This window comes from Macaca mulatta, chromosome Y (assembly GCF_049350105.2).
Source record: "Macaca mulatta isolate MMU2019108-1 chromosome Y, T2T-MMU8v2.0, whole genome shotgun sequence".
NCBI classification, from domain to species: Eukaryota; Metazoa; Chordata; class Mammalia; order Primates; family Cercopithecidae; genus Macaca; species Macaca mulatta.
The window spans coordinates 2,568,478-2,584,392 of NC_133427.1; the positions used below are offsets into that span (position 1 = coordinate 2,568,478).

The 15,915-nt window shown below is 38.5% G+C and overlaps 1 long non-coding RNA gene across 1 annotated transcript in view; it reads right to left on the reverse strand.

The window, feature by feature from the left end:
• The window catches only part of LOC114672378 (uncharacterized), a 36,620-nt gene extending 23,035 nt beyond the window's left edge, over positions 1-13,585 (reverse strand). The window contains exons 1-2 of the long non-coding RNA XR_013413284.1: positions 13,332-13,585; positions 10,793-10,898 (exon numbers count right to left, since the gene is read on the reverse strand). This is a non-coding gene — a long non-coding RNA (uncharacterized LOC114672378). The remainder of the gene's footprint in view (positions 1-10,792; positions 10,899-13,331) is intronic.
• Between the last annotated feature and the right edge of the window lie 2,330 nt (positions 13,586-15,915).

The window sequence follows — 15,915 nt, forward strand, 5'->3', positions numbered from 1 at the left end:
TTTTACTAGTCCTGTTTCTCCATTGGTTTTCTATTTGATTTCTCTACCCATTATTTAAAGTGGGCGAATGATGCCTCCTATATTATTGTCCTTGTTTCTTGTTTTTATTTCTGTCAATATTTTTATCACATAGTTAAGAGCTCTGATATTTAGTGTAGATATATTTATAATTGTTATTATCTTTTCTTTTAATTTTTATTTTAAGTTCACGTGCAGGTTTATTACATAGGTAGACTTGTTTCACAGCGGTTTGTTGTACAGATTATTTCATCACCCAGACATTAAGTCTAGTACCTATTACTTGTTTTTCCTGATGCTTTCCCTATTTCCACTCTCCATCCTCTGGTAGGCCCCAGTGTGTATTGTTCTCCTCTATGTGCCCGTGCGCTCTCATCATTTAGCTCCCACTTATAAGTGAGGACATACAGTATTCGGTTTTCTGTTGCTGTGTTAGTTAAGAATGATGGCCTCCAACTCCATCCATGGTCCTGCAAAGGACATGATCCTGTTGTTGTTTTTTGTTTGTTTGTTTTTGTTTTTCTTTTGAGATGGAGTCTCGCTCTGTTGCCCAGGCTGGAGTGCAGTGACACAGCCTCAGCTCACCATAACCTCCACCTCCTGGATTCCGGTAATTCTCCTGCCTCAGCCTCCCGAGTAGCTGGGACTACAGGCGCCCACCACCACACCCGCCTAATTTTTTGTATTTTTAGTAGAGACGGGGTTTTACCATGTTGTACAGGCTGGTCTTGAACTCCTGACTTTGTGATCCACCCGCCTTGGCCTCCCAAAGTGCTGGGATTACAGGCATGAGCCACTGCACCCAGCCTGATCCCGTTCTTTTTTTATGGCTGTATAGTATTCCATGGTGTGTATGTGCCACATTTTCTTTATTCAGTCTACTATTGGTGGACATTTAGGTTGATTGCACGTGTTTGCTATTGTGAAAAGTGCTGCAGTGAACATACACATGCTTGTGTCTTTATGACAGAAGGATTTACATTTCTTTGGGTACATACCCAGTAATGAGATTGCTGGGTCGAATGGTAGTTGTGCTTTTCCTTTTATAAGAAATCACCACACTGTTTTTCACAATGGCTGACTTAATTTACACTCACACCAACAGTGTATGGGTGTGTCATTTTCTCCACAACCTTGCCAACATCTATTGACTTCTTAATCATAGCCATTCTGACTGGTGTGACTGGTATCTCACTGTGGTTTTGATTTGCATTTCTCTAATGATTAGTGATGTTGAATTTTTTCTCACATGTTTGTTGACTGAATACATGTTTTCTTTAGAAAAATATCTGTTCATGTCCTTTGCTTGCTTTATTTATTTATTTATCTTTTTGAGACAGAGTCTTGCCCTGTCAGCCAGGCTTGAGTGCAGTGGCGGGATCTCGCATGCAGGCACCCGCCAACAGGCCCGGCTAATTTTTTTGTATTTTTAGTAGAGACAGGGTTTCACTGTGTTAGTCAGGATGGTCTCGATCTCCTGACCTCGTGATCCACCCGCCTCGGCCTCCCAAAGTGCTGGGATTACAGGCGTGAGCCACTGTGCCCGGCTCTTTGCTTACTTTTTAATGGGGTTGTTTTCTTGTTTAAAGTTTCTTATAGAGCTGGATATTACACCTTTGTCAGATATATAGTTTGCAAAAATTTTCTCCCATTTTGTAGGTTGTCTGCTTACTTGATAGTTTATTTTGCTGTGAAGAAACTGTTTAATTAGTTCCCATTTGTCAATTTTTGCTTTTGCTGCATTTGCTTTTGTTGTCTTTTTCACGAAACCTTTGCCCATTCCTACATCCAGAATGGTATTGCCTAGGCTGTCTTCTAGGGTTTTTACCGTTTTGGGTTTTATATGTAAACCTTTAATTCATCTTGACTTGAGTTTTGTGTATGGTGTAAAGGAAGGGTTTCCATCTTCTACATATGGCTAATCAGTTATCCCAGCACCATATATTGCATAGAGAGTACTTTTTCCATGCCTTGTTTTTGTCAGCTTAGTTGGAGATCAGATAGTTGTAGGTGCGTGGCCTTATTTCTGGGATATCTATTCTGTTCCATTGATCTATGTATCTGTTTTTGTAGAATTACCATGCTGTTTTAGTTACTGTAGTCCTGTAGTATGGTTTGAAGTCAGGTAATGTGATGCCTCCAGCTTTGTTCTTTTTGCTTAGGATTGCCTTGGCTATTCAGGCTCTCTTGTGGTTTCATATGAATTTAATTTTTTTTTTCAAGTCTGTAAAGAATGTCATCGGTAGTTTGATAGGAATAGCATTGAATCTATAAATTGCTTTGGACATTATGGCCATTTTAACAATATTCATCTTTATCCATGAGCATGGATTATTCTTCCACTTATGTCATCTCTGATTTCGTTGAGCACTGGTTTGTAATTATCCTTGTAGAGATCTTTCACTTCCATGGTTAGCTGTATTCCTAGGTATTTCATTCTTTCATGGCAGTTGTGAATGGAATCATGTTCCTGATTTGGATGTTGTTGGTGTACAGAAATGCTAGCAGTTTCTGTACATTGACCCTGTATCCTAAGATTTTGCTAAAGCTGTTTATCAGCTTTTGGGCCAAGAGTATGAGGTTTTCTAGATTTAGGATTATGCTGTCCGCAAACAGGGATAGTTTGACTTCCTCTCTTCCTATTTGGATGCCCTTTATTTCTTTCTCTTGGCCGTCTGCCCTGGCCAGAACTTCCAATACTATGTTGAATAAGAGTGATGAGAGAGGGCCTCCTTGTCTTGTGCCAGTTTTCAAGGGAAATTCTTTTAACTTTTGTCCATTCGGTATGATGTTGGCTGTGGGCTGGTCATAGATGGCTCTTGTTATTTTGGGTTGTGTTTCTTTAATACCTAGTTCATTAGGAGCTTTTAACATGAAGTGGTATTGAATTTTATAGAAGCCTTTTCTGCATCTATTGAGATGATCTTGTAGTTTTTGTCTCTATTTCTGTTTATAGGATAATCCACATTTTTAAAATTTGTATCTGTTCAACCAACGTTGCTTCCCAGAGGATAAACCCTACTTGATTATAGTTTACTAATTAGCTTTTTTATCTACTGCTGGATTCAGTTTGCCAGTATTTTGCTACGGATTTTTGCATTGACATTCATCAAGAATGATATCAGCCTGAAATTTTTTTTGTTAGTTGTGTCTCTGCCAGGTTTTGGTATCAGGATGATGATGGTCTCATAGAATGAGCTAGGGAGGATTCCCTCTTCCTCAATTTTTTTGGAATAGTTTCAGCAGGAATGGTACCAGCTCTTCTTTCTTACATCCACTAGAATTCAGCTGTGAATCCATCTTGTCCTGGGCTCTTTTTGGTTGGTGGGCTATTTATTACTGATTCAATTTTAAACATTTTAAATATCTTCTTGTTGAATTGACCCTTTTATTATTATATAACATTTTTTGCCTCTTTGAATGGTTTTTTTGCATGAAGTCTATTTTATCTGTTATTGTAGTCATTCCTGCTCTTTTTGGTTACTATTGCCTGATTATCTTTTTTCATCATTTCACCTTCAGCCTACGTATGTCATTAGATCTAAGATAGACAACATATAGTTAGATTCTGTTTTGTTTTGTTCTTTTATAGCCAATTTATAGTCTCCAATGTTACGGTGTTATTTTATTTCTTCTGAGAAATTATTTTGAGACAGAGTCTCTCAATCTCTCTCTCTCTTTTTTTTTTTTTTTTTTTTTTTTTGGTGGGATGGAGTCTTGTTCTATCACCCAAGCTAGAGTGCAGTGGCGTGATCTTGGCTCACTGCAATCTCCTACTCCTGGGTTCAAGTGATTCTTGTGCCTCAGCCTCCTGAGGGGCTGGGATTACAGTTGTGTGCCACCACACGCAGCTAATTTTTACATTTTTAGTAGAGATTGGGTTTTGCTACAATGGCCAGGCTAGTCTCCTGGCCTCAAATGATCCATCTGCCTTGACCTCTTCAGGTGCTAGGATTACAGGCCTGAGCACCTGCACCCAAACACTCCAATGTTATTTTTAGATTTCAATCTATTTACATTTAAATTAGATTATAATAGGGGAAGGATTTACTATTGCCATTTTGTTAATTATTTTCTGTTTAGCTTTTTTGTTCCTGCTTAAGTCTTAGTGCCTTCCTTTGTGTTTAGTTTTTTTTTTTGGTAGGGATTCCCTGCTCATTTCTTTTGTGCATATTGTGGATATATTATGTTTGCAATATTATCATTGCAATTAAATATCTTAAAGTTTATAACATTCTATTTTAAATTGATATAACTTAACTTCAGTCACATATATGTGCCTCTTTAGCTGTAACCTCCCTACTTGGTTATGTTTATTCATTAACATAAATTTATAGTTACTTTTTCTTTTTTTAATTTAACTTCCATACAAGAATTAAAAGTGAATCAATGCACTAAAATTATAACAAACCAGATGACTGTATTTTTCTACATATTTACCTTTACTAGAATCCTTATATTTTCATATTGCTCTTTAGCATCCTTTTTTTTCAAATTTGGACTTTCTTTAGCAATTATTGAAGAGCAGTTCTTACAGTAATTAACTCTTGCAGCTTTTATATGGGAAACTTTTATTTTTTACTCATTTTTGAAGAATAGTTTGCGAGATACAGTTAATTTGGTTGGCAGTTTTAAAATTTCAGCACTTTAAATGTGTCATCCCACTCCCTTCTGGCCTGCAATGTTTCTGTTGAGAAATTACTTATAGTCCAGTAACTCTTCCTGTCCCTTCTTGATTTTACTTGGCATGGCTTGCTATAGTTTCTCAGCTGGTCTTGAGAGCTCTTACAAAGGTATTGTAGTCTGCAGTTTCTTCTTAACTTGGTGTCTCTGGTGGAATGAGGGCCTGGAAAGTTCTAGTATACCATCTTATGGACGTCATTCTTTGCTGTTAGGCAGGCATAATTCATTTGCCAACATTTTTCCTACCAATAAGCCCAGCGATCTGATTTAACAAGTCCTTTGTTAAGGACGTTATTCTTATGCACTCACAAGTTTGTGAATCTTTACTAAAAAGAGCACTTTAAGGAAGTTACAAAATAATTATGCAACATATTGTGTTTTATGTGAAAAATCATAGAACTAAACCAAACCAGAAACTCACAGGTTGGATGCAGTGGCTCATACTGATAATCCCAGCACTTTGGGAGGCCAAGGAGGGCGGATTACCTGAGGTCAGGAGTTTCAGACCAGCCTGGCCAACATAATGAAACCCTGTCTCTACCAAAAATACATAAAAAGTAGCCAGGTATAGTGATGTGCACCTGTAGTCCCAGCTACTCCGGAGGCTGAGACAGGAGAGTCTCTTGAACCCAGGAGGTGGAGGTTGCAGTGAGCAGAGATTGAGCCACTGTACTCCAGCCTGGGACACAAAGTGAGACTGTATCTCAAAAAAAAAAAAAAAAAAAAAAAAAAAAAGCAGTGCAAGTAAAGCAGGGCCTAAATAGTTCACATTCATACTTTTATGTAAGCTTTTTACAGGGCAGGTGTTCATTCAATAAGTATACTTTTTAATGCACCTGTAAATAATGTGCATTTCATAAATCTTGTGTGGTCTCCCATGAGTTAAATTCTTCAAAGGTAAATAAAATTCAGAAGCAGAGTCAACAAGTAAAACTTGAAAGGCTGGCAAAGGTGTGGTGTGAGTAACTGAATGAGTATTTTGTTTTTTAGAATTAACTGCCCCAGGGGTAGTTGATGTAAGTCATGTTAGAAATACAATTTTTCCACACTTAGTAGCTACTAGATAGTCAAACTTAAGTTGGTCTCATGGATTTTGTTTTATTACACATATATGGTTTTGCTCATAAAATTTTGTTTAATATAGTATTCCTGTTATGTTTTGATATCTGCTCTTATTTCCAAATAAATTTCTACCCTATTTTAACATATGTGTTTGAATATTGGTAAATGATAGATGACATGACATGTATATATATATGTTCCTGTGTATGTATGTGTCCATATATATATGTTTGGGGATTCAGGTATTCATGCATGGATATACACAAGAAATACATACAGACAAAGCTGCTTAAACTAAATCCCCAACATACTACCAGCTGGAAGTGTTGCAGCTCTTTGAGCAGGTTGGCATTTCTCCTACCAATGAAGTATTATCTATGTTGCCTGGAGGTATGACATCTATACTTATTCAGATTTTAAAACCATTTTTGCATCTTATGAGGTTAAAATACTTTGTAAATTATTGAAGTTTTAGGTCACATCAATAACAACTTTTTAGTTTTGTTTTGTTTTGAGATAGGACCTTGGTCTGTTATGGAGGCTGGAGTGCAGTGGAGTGATCACGGCTCACTGCAGCTTTGACCTCCCAGGCTTGAGAGATCCTCTCACCTCAGCATCCTGAGTAGCTGGTTATGTTGGCTAATTTATTATTATTTTTAAGAAGTTTTTTTTGTAGAAATGGGGGTCTCACTATGTTTCTCAGGCTGATCTCAAGTGATCCTCATAACTCGGCCTTTCAAAGTGCTGGGATTACAGACGTGAGCCACCATGAAATGTGTTTTTCCTTGTTTGTGTTTATTTTTCCCTGTCAACTGAAAGTCAGCTTATGGTATGGTAAATACATAGGTTTCTATTCTGTTCCCTTGGTCAGTGTATCTGTTTATATGCTGTGTCATGCTGCTTTGATTAATAGAGCGTTGTAACATATTTTGGGTTCTTTTCTTGGTTTCTCATTAAACTTTGTTTTAATGGTTCTTAAAATGCTGTGACAGATTTTTATTCAAGTTGTTTTAATTAAATAGTATTGGTTTTTAAACCCAGTAACTGAAAACTGCCATATACAAAAAAGAAAAAAAAAATCAACAACAAACAACACTCCCCCTACCAGTGGCCCATAAGACACTCTACTTTCCTTCTAAAGTTTTATGATGCATTATTTTCATTAATGATTCTTTTATTATTAAACTTAAATGGCCAATTGAAACAAACAGTTCTGAGACTATTCTTCCACCACTGATTAAAACTGGGGTAGCAAATATTAAGGATAACATTCATTTAGCCTTCTGAGATTTTGGGGAAGAATTGGTGACCTTGCTAGCTCCAGCAGCCCTCTTGTCCACTGCTTTGATGATACACATAGCAACTGTCTGTCTCATATCATGAACAGCAAAATGACCCAGAGGATAGCTAGAGAAAGTCCACATTCACAGGGGCTTGTCAGCAACCTTATCAAGAATGGCAGCATTGCCACACTTCAATATATATAAGTTCATGTCATCAGTGAATAGAGACAGTTTCACTTCTTTCCTTCTAGTTTAGATGAGATGTATTTGCTTTTTACTTGACTGCTCTGGCTATCACATCCAGTACTGTAGTGAATAAGAGGTGTGAGAGTAGACATCCTTGTCTCATTCCTGATCTTAGGGGAAAAGCTTCTGAGTATAATGTGGCTGCAAGTTGGTAATATATATGGCTTTTATTGTGTTGAGTTACACACCTAATTTGTGGAGATCTTTATTATAAAAAGATGTGGAATATTGTTGAAGCCTGTCTGCATCTATTGAGCTGATCATATGGTTTTGTCCTTCATTCTGTTAATGTTATATATAACATATATTCGTGTGTATATATTAAACCATTCTTGCATCCCAGGGATAAATCTCGATTGATCATGGCAAATGATTCTTTTAATGTGCTGTCTTTTAGTCTGCTAGCATTTGGTTGACAGTTTGCATCCATGTTTATCAGGAGTATTGGCCTGTATTTTCTTTCCTTGTGATATTCTTATCTGGCTTGGATATTAGGGTAATTCTAGACTTAAAAAATAAGTTTGGAAGTATTCTGTCTTCTTTAACTTTTTGGAAGGGGTTGACAAGGGATTGGCATTAGTTTTTCTTAAATTATGTGGTAGAATTCACCAAGAAGCCATCAAATCTTGTGATTTGCTATGATGAAAGACTTTTTTGTTTTTGAGACAGGGTCTTGCTCTGTCACCCACACTGGAGTGAAGTGGTGAGATCACTCCTCACCACAACCTTGATGATGGGAGAGTTTTATTACTGATTCAGTTTGCTTACTCATAATTTGGTTTGTTCATTTTTTATTTCTTCATGATCATCTTTGATAGGTTTTATATTTCTATAAATTTGTTCATTTCTTCTATGTTACCTCATTGTTTGGTATAAAATTTGTTGGTTTGTAATAGTTTGATAATCTTTGTACCTTTGTGATATCAGCTGTAATATCTCCTCTCTTGTTTCTGATTTGATTTGAGTCTTTAATTTTTTTCTTAGTGTAAAGATTTATCAATTTTTCTTATTTTTCAGTAAGTTAAATCTCAGTTTTGTTAATCTTTTAAAATGTTTTTGTAGTCCTACTTTATTTCTCTTCTGATCTTTCTGCTCTTCTTTCTGCTAACTTTTGGCTTATATTGTTCTTACTTTTCTAATTTATTGAGGTATAACAGTAGGTTCTTATTTGAGATCTTCCTTCTTTTATGATGTAGGTTATCCTTCCTTACACATGATCTAACAATTCCAGTTCTGGGTATTTATCCAAGGAAATTGAAATCAGCATGTAGAAGAATTATCTGCACTTCCATGTTCACTGCAATCATTATTCACAATAGCTAAGATATAAAATCAACTTAAATGTCCATTAACAAATAAAGGAGTACAGAAAATGTGGTATATCTACACAAGGAAATACTATTAAGCCTTTAACAAAAGGAACTTCTGGCATTTATGACAGCATAAATAAACCTACTAGCTATTATATTAAAAGAAAGAAGTTAGGTACAAAAAGACATACTGCATATATTCACTTATATGTGCAAATATTAAAAATTGAACCTATCAAAGCAGAGAATATAATTGGCTTGCGGTAGGAGCATATAAGCAATGGGCAGACATTGGTCAAGGGCACAAAGTATTTATTTAGATAAGAGAAATAAGTGTAAGTAATAAATTTTATAGTATGATAACTGTTGTTAATAATGATGTATACTTTAAAATTGCTAAAAGTAGATTTTAAATGTTCTCATAAAAAGAGTAAGTATGGGCCGGGCGCGGTGGCTCAAGCCTGTAATCCCAGCACTTTGGGAGGCCGAGACGGGCGGATCACGAGGTCAGGAGATCGAGACCATCCTGGCTAACACAGTGAAACCCCGTCTCTACTAAAAATACAAAAACTTAGCCGAGCGAGGTGGCAGGTGCCTGTAGTCCCAGCTACTCGGGAGGCTGAGGCAGGAGAATGGCGTGAACCCGGGAGGCGGAGCTTGCAGTGAGCTGAGATCCGGCCACTGCACTCCAGCCTGGGTGACAGAGCGAGACTCTGTCTCAAAAAAAAAAAAAAAAAAAAAAGAGTAAGTATGTGAGGTGATGGATATGTTAATAAGCTTAATTTTTCTACAACATGCACATATATGAAAGCATCATTTTATACTCCATTAATATGTATATTTATTTTTAACTTGTCAAGTAAGAAAAGTTTTATAGATCTACTGCACAATAGTGTGAATACAGTTAACACTAGTGAACTGTACACTTAGAAATTAGTAAAATGTTAAATTTTTGTTTCCCACAATTAAAAATACTACAAAGAATTTAATTTTTCGTTAACCATTCAGTAAGTGAAAACTTTCCTCTATTGGACTAGAAAGTTGGAAGTATTTCTATGAAGTACTTTTAGGTCCAGTAATCTTTAAATCCTGGCACACAGGATTCTGCCGAGGTAGTTTAAACAGGGTTCAGTACAATGAAACAGTAAGGTGGTCGCAGATAGTTATAGTATGATAGGAGAAAATAATCCTACATGTGCACACTAGCCATATCGGTTGCTTTTTTTTTTCTTGGTTTATTATTTTTTCTTACTCTTTTTTTTTTTTTAACTAGCAGCAGGCTTTTGATCACTTTGGCATATTAGATTTGTGGATAGTATTCATTTTAAAATGTATAATGTGGGAAAAATGTATAAACATTAATATTTTTCAGTATGTTGTTTTATAAATATGAAAATTGAGGCTGCCAGTTAAAGTCATATAGTTAGTGGTTGATATTGTGGTAAAGCCACATTCTTTATTTCCCCCAACTTTAGACCTCCTATTTTTATCTGACACTTAGAAGCAAATTACTTTGTGTGACAATATTACACATGTACACTGTGAAAGTTGTCAGATTAAAAATGTATAATCCCAGCACTTTGGGAGGCCCAGACGGGCGGATCACAAGGTCAGGAGATTCAGACCATCCTGGCTAACACAGTGAAACCCCGTCTCTACTAAAAAAAATACAAAAAACTAGCCGGGCGAGGTGGTGGGCGCCTGTAGTCCCAGCTACTCGGGAGGCTGAGGCAGGAGAATGGCATGAACCCAGGAGGTGGAGCTTGCAGTGAGCTGAGATCCGGCCACTGCACTCCAGCCTGGGTGACGAGCGAGACACCCTCTCAAAAAAAGAAAATAAAATAAAAATAAAAATGGAGTCCCTAATGTTAAAAAAGAAAATCCTAACAAATGGAGCCAGGAAAGGCCAGGAATACAGCGTTCTCATACTGGTATGCCTGACAGCAAAGAAGACTCTACAAAACTCTACAACCTTGCAGAGAGGCATCACAAACTTTTAGCCCATTTAAGTGGTCTTATTTAAACTAATTTCAAGCCTGTTTAAACTACTATGCAGAATCCTGGGTATGAGGATTTAAAGGTTACTGGACCAAGTGATTGTTAGTATCACTATTAGTCTGTTCTCACGCTGCTATAAAGAAATATCTGAAACTGGGTAATTTATAAAGAAAAGAGGTTTGATTGACTTACAGTTCTGCAGGCTCTACAGGAAGCATGGGCGTATGTGCTTCTGGGGAGGCTGCAGGGAGCTTTCATTCATGGCAGGAGGCAAAGCAGATACAAGTGTCTCACATAGCTGGAGCAGGATCCAGAGAGAGGGGAAAGTGGCATACACTTTTAAACAACCATATCTCAGGAGAGCTCACTATCACAATGACAGCACCCAAGGGGGATTGTGAGCAACTGCCCCCATGATCCAATCACCCCCAACCAGGCCCCTGCTTCAATACTGAAGATTTCAATTCAGTGTGAGATTTGGGTAGGAACACAGATTGCAACCATACCACAAACTTATAAAAAATATTTCCACAAGACATCTGCCCAGCAACTGCCTATTCAACCTCAGACTGGCATTATGTTTGTTACTTTTCTTTTTGACTTACCCACACATCTGTTTTATTGATCTTTGTAGCCAGGGATAGTTATTTCAAAACAACTATGGAATCCTCCCCATTTAGTACTTTAAAATTCCTTTGTCTTCCTTTACTGCTCTGAACGTGCACCTAGTTTACTACAGCTTGTGCATACTTTGTAATGTTCCTTTTCCAAATAAACACCTAAGAGTCTCTCTATTTGTTTTTAAGGTTTACAATACAATACGTTGCATTTTAGAACATTGGTAAATAGTACGCAGAAATTTTGCAAAAAGGAAAAGTTGAATTTGAACTCCTGGCCTCAAGTGATCCATCTGCCTTGGCTTCCAAAAGTTCTGGGATTACAGCATGTGCCACTGTGCCAGAGGTGCCCATCTAAATCACTGCTATTTAACAGTGTACTGGAAATTTAAGGCAGGTCAATTAGGCAAGGGAAAAAAAAAAACCACACATCCAAATTGTAAAAGATTAATGAAATTATCTTAATTTGCTGATGACATGAACCTTTATGTTGAAAACAAAGATTATACAAATACACAAACTATTACATTCAATACATACAAAAAAGTCATATTTTCATATATTGTCACTGAATAATATGAAAAGGAAATTGAGAAAATAATCCCATTTAAAATAGAATCCAAAAGAATAAAATACTTCAGAATACCTTTTTTTTTTTTTTAAACGGAGTTTTGCTCTTGTTGCCCAAGCTGGAGTGCATGGTGCAATCTTGGCTCACTGCAACCTCCGCCTCCTAGATTCAAGAGATTCTCCTGCCTCAGGAGAATCTGGGAGTAGCTGGGATTATAGGCTTGCGCCACCATGCCCAGCTAATTTTGTTTTTTTAGTAGAGACTGAGTTTCTCCATATTGGTCATGCCAGTCTCAAGCTCCCGAACTCAGGTCATCTGCCTGCCTCGGCCTCCCAAAGTGCTGGGATTACAGGTGTGAGCCACCACACCCTGCAAAATAAAAACTAAGTAAACTGGACAAAATTAGAAACCTCGGAGTACCTAAAAACACTACCAACAGAGTGAAAAGGCAACACACAAATAGGGAAAATATCTGTCAATCATACGTCTGATAAACTAATATCCAGAATATATAAATAACTCCTACAACTCAACAAGAAAAACCAGTTAAAAATAGGTTAAGGATTTGAGTGGACATTTCTCACCAAAGAAGATATACAAATCATCAATAAAAACATGAAAAGATTCTCAACATCATTGTCCATTAGGAAAATGCAAATTAAAACTACAAGCAGATACCATTTCATACAAATTAATACTTACTTTCAAGAGAAAGTAAGTGTTGGGAAAAATGTGGAGAAAACGGACATTATGAATTGCTAGTGAAAATACAAAATAGTGCAACTGATGTGGAAAATGATTCTGTAATTCCAACATTACATATATACCCCAAATAATTGAAAGCCTGGCTCACAGATATTTGGACATAAATATTTATGGCAATAGTATGCACAACTGCAAAAGGTGGAAACAATTCACATTTCAATTAAGAGATGAATAGAGAAACAAAATATGAAATATACTTATAATGGAATATTATTCAGCCTTAAAATAGAATAAAATTCTGACATGGTACAACTGCACTTACAGGAAAAACACTGTGTTAAGTAAAATAAGCCAGACATAAAAGAACAAATACAGTATGATTCCATCTATATGAAGTCCTTGGAATAGTCAAATTCAGGGTGACAGTAAGTAGGTGATGGTTGCCAGGACTGTGGGGAGGGGAGAATAGGGAGAAGTTGTTTTAATAGGTATAGAGTTTCTGTTTTACAAGATAAAGTTCTAGAGACAGGTTACATCAACAATGTGAAGGCATTTAAGTACTGAATTGTACACTTAAAAATGATTATGGTGGAAAATTTTGTTATGAGCACTTTATCACAATAATAATTTTAAAAGGCCCAATTTTCTTTCTAAGTAGACTAACGACGAGAAATACCATCCAATGGAATTATTTAGAAGAACTCTGCTGCTGTAAGAGTTTCTTGTTACTTTGTTTCTGTTTCCTAGTACTGGCTGTTAGCTTTGAGACTGACTTTTGCACTCCCTCTAACAGTCAGAATTAGTCATAATGACTGTCTAGTATCAGCTAGATACTCACCTTTCGCCTCTCTTAGGGTTTCCAAGATGAATGTGTCCATAGATTCAGATTCACCCACTCTGCTTCCATCTTGGTTCTGCTGGACTTCTCTATTGTGAAGGTAAATAGCTTGTTGTTTCTTGCTGATGAACCAGGAAATGTAAGAAAAACAAGTAAAGAGAAAAACAAGTCCTTCTTCTCTGACCGGGCTGACTCACTCAAAAGTCCAGCTGGAGCTATGATAACATTACCTGCAAGGCCAGGCAGCGGCCCTGAAGAAATGGGTTCCAAAAGCAGGGACAAGAAAAACAAGTTCTTATCAGTCTCCTCCTGAAATTCTGTGCCCATGCCATCATTCTTTGTGCTGCTCCTGTAACAATTTTTGTAACTATTTCTGCAAGTTTGCAAGGATTTTGTAAGGTCCTGTTTTTCCCATCTGTGCAGGATGCTAGAGGTCACAAGACATGCCTGAGTTCCAACACCTGTCACAGTTTGATTAACTGCATTTGTTCTGCTTCTGTAAGCTTGCTTTCCCTGCCTCACAAGTTTGGCGCCACTGGCTAGCCAACCCCCTTTGGTTGCATGAATAAAATTCAAGCCCTGTCTTTGTTCACTGCTCAGCCTCTGGATATTAATCTGCTGAGCTAGTGGCCACCTAAATAAAATCCTCCTGTTCCCCTCATTGGTCTCTCTGGTCTCCAGATTCCAGCCACAGTTTGGTGAGCCAGCCAGGATTGAAGATGGCAGGTTTGCTGTATCCTTTGCCTGTGGGTCTAGGGCCCCAGCAAAGGAGACAGGGGTAGGGGAGACCCATGACTCCAGGCATGCTATCCGGCGAACTTCAACCCAGAAGGGAGATCAGCTCTCCCACAACCTGCTGCTGCTCTCTGACAGCACAACGGAATTTAAGGACAATTCCAGTGACAACGTGCTACAGGACCATGATAAGGTTTGGGCCTGAGGCAAGACCTGTCCCATAAGGACAGAAGACGAGCCTCATCACTTCCTGGGGTGTACCTATTAATCTGACCTAGGACACAAGAGAGGTTCACAAAGTCGGGAGAAACCTACACCCCAAATGACCCAGGACGCAAGAGTGGCTCACTAAATTGGTTAAAAAAGGAAACCAGGAGTGGGGAGGTATGTGAATGCATGTGAACAGACGGTTCCAAAAGGAATCAATGTGTGGAGTGATGTGTATGGAGCCACAGGTCTCTCATCATAGACTGTATGCTAGGGAGGTGCCCCACAGTTTAGTGATTGTGGTGGTCTGGGCTTGGGACTGAAACCTTCCATTAAAGCTAAGCAGTGTCTGAAATACTCCTGCGAGGGAGACGGTCTCATCCGTCCGAAGTGAAAGTAAAAGAGTGAGTGAATTGTGCCATAACTGGGAGGAAATGGGAGGGAAGTTGTTGAAACCTACCCCATTAGAATGCATGTTAAAGAACTTTAAGAAACGTTATATGGGGGATTATGGGATCAAGTTGACCCCCAGAGATTGAAGAACTGTCTGTGAAATAGAGTGGTCTTCTTTCAATGTTGGATGGCCAGCTGAAGGAACCATAGATAGGGAAAAAATTGGCTGTGTATTGGCCGGGCGCGGTGGCTCAAGCCTGTAATCCCAGCACTTTGGGAGGCCGAGGCGGGCGGATCACAAGGTCAGGAGATCGAGACCACAGTGAAACCCCGTCTCTACTAAAAATACAAAAAATTAGCCGGGCGTGGTGGCGGGCGCCTGTAGTCCCAGCTACTCAGGAGGCTGAGGCAGGAGAATGGCGGGAACCCGGGAGGTGGAGCTTGCAGTGAGCCGAGATCGCGCCACTGCACTCCAGCCTGGGTGACAGCGTAAGACTCCGTCTCAAAAAAAAAAAAAAAAAAAAATTGGCTGTGTATTAAGGTGGTGACTGAAGTCAGAGGACAGCCTGGACAATCAGGTCAATTTCCTTATGTTGACTCATGGCTGAATATAATTCAAACCCAACCTGCGTGGCTGCAGCCCTGCCTGGCAGCTTATTGCAGAACACAGGTAGCTCGAGCTGAGCCAAAAGTGAAAGAGAATTCAGCTTCACTGTCAGCTACAGAGAGAAAGGAAAAAACACAAGAAAAACCAGTTTTGCAGGAACCACCAGAGGAAATAGAAACCCCTCTTCCCTATGCACCAATCTACCCACCTTTACTAAGGCTGGCCCCATAGCAGCCAGACTTAGATGGTGACATGCCCCAGGCTAACCCCAAAGGGAGAAATCTGAGCCCTCAACCCAGGAGGTCAAGGAGGAAAGTCAGGATGATCAAGCAAGCTGCCTCCAATCTGGCTGCAACAGAGCTTTGCAGATGCCTCTTTGAGAAACCAGGGGACCCATCTATTATGATGAACAGGGCCAGGTCCAAGAGGGGGCAACCAACTTTCATTTACTAGCCTTTTTCAACTACTGATCTCCTAAACTGGAAACACCATACTCCCTCCTACATGGAGAATCCCCAGGCCCTCACAGATCTGATACAGTCTATTTTTCAGACACACAATCCAACTTGGCCAGATTGCAAACAGCTTGTCCTGACGCTGTTCAACACCAAGGAATGCTGAAGGGTGACCCAGGTAACCCTC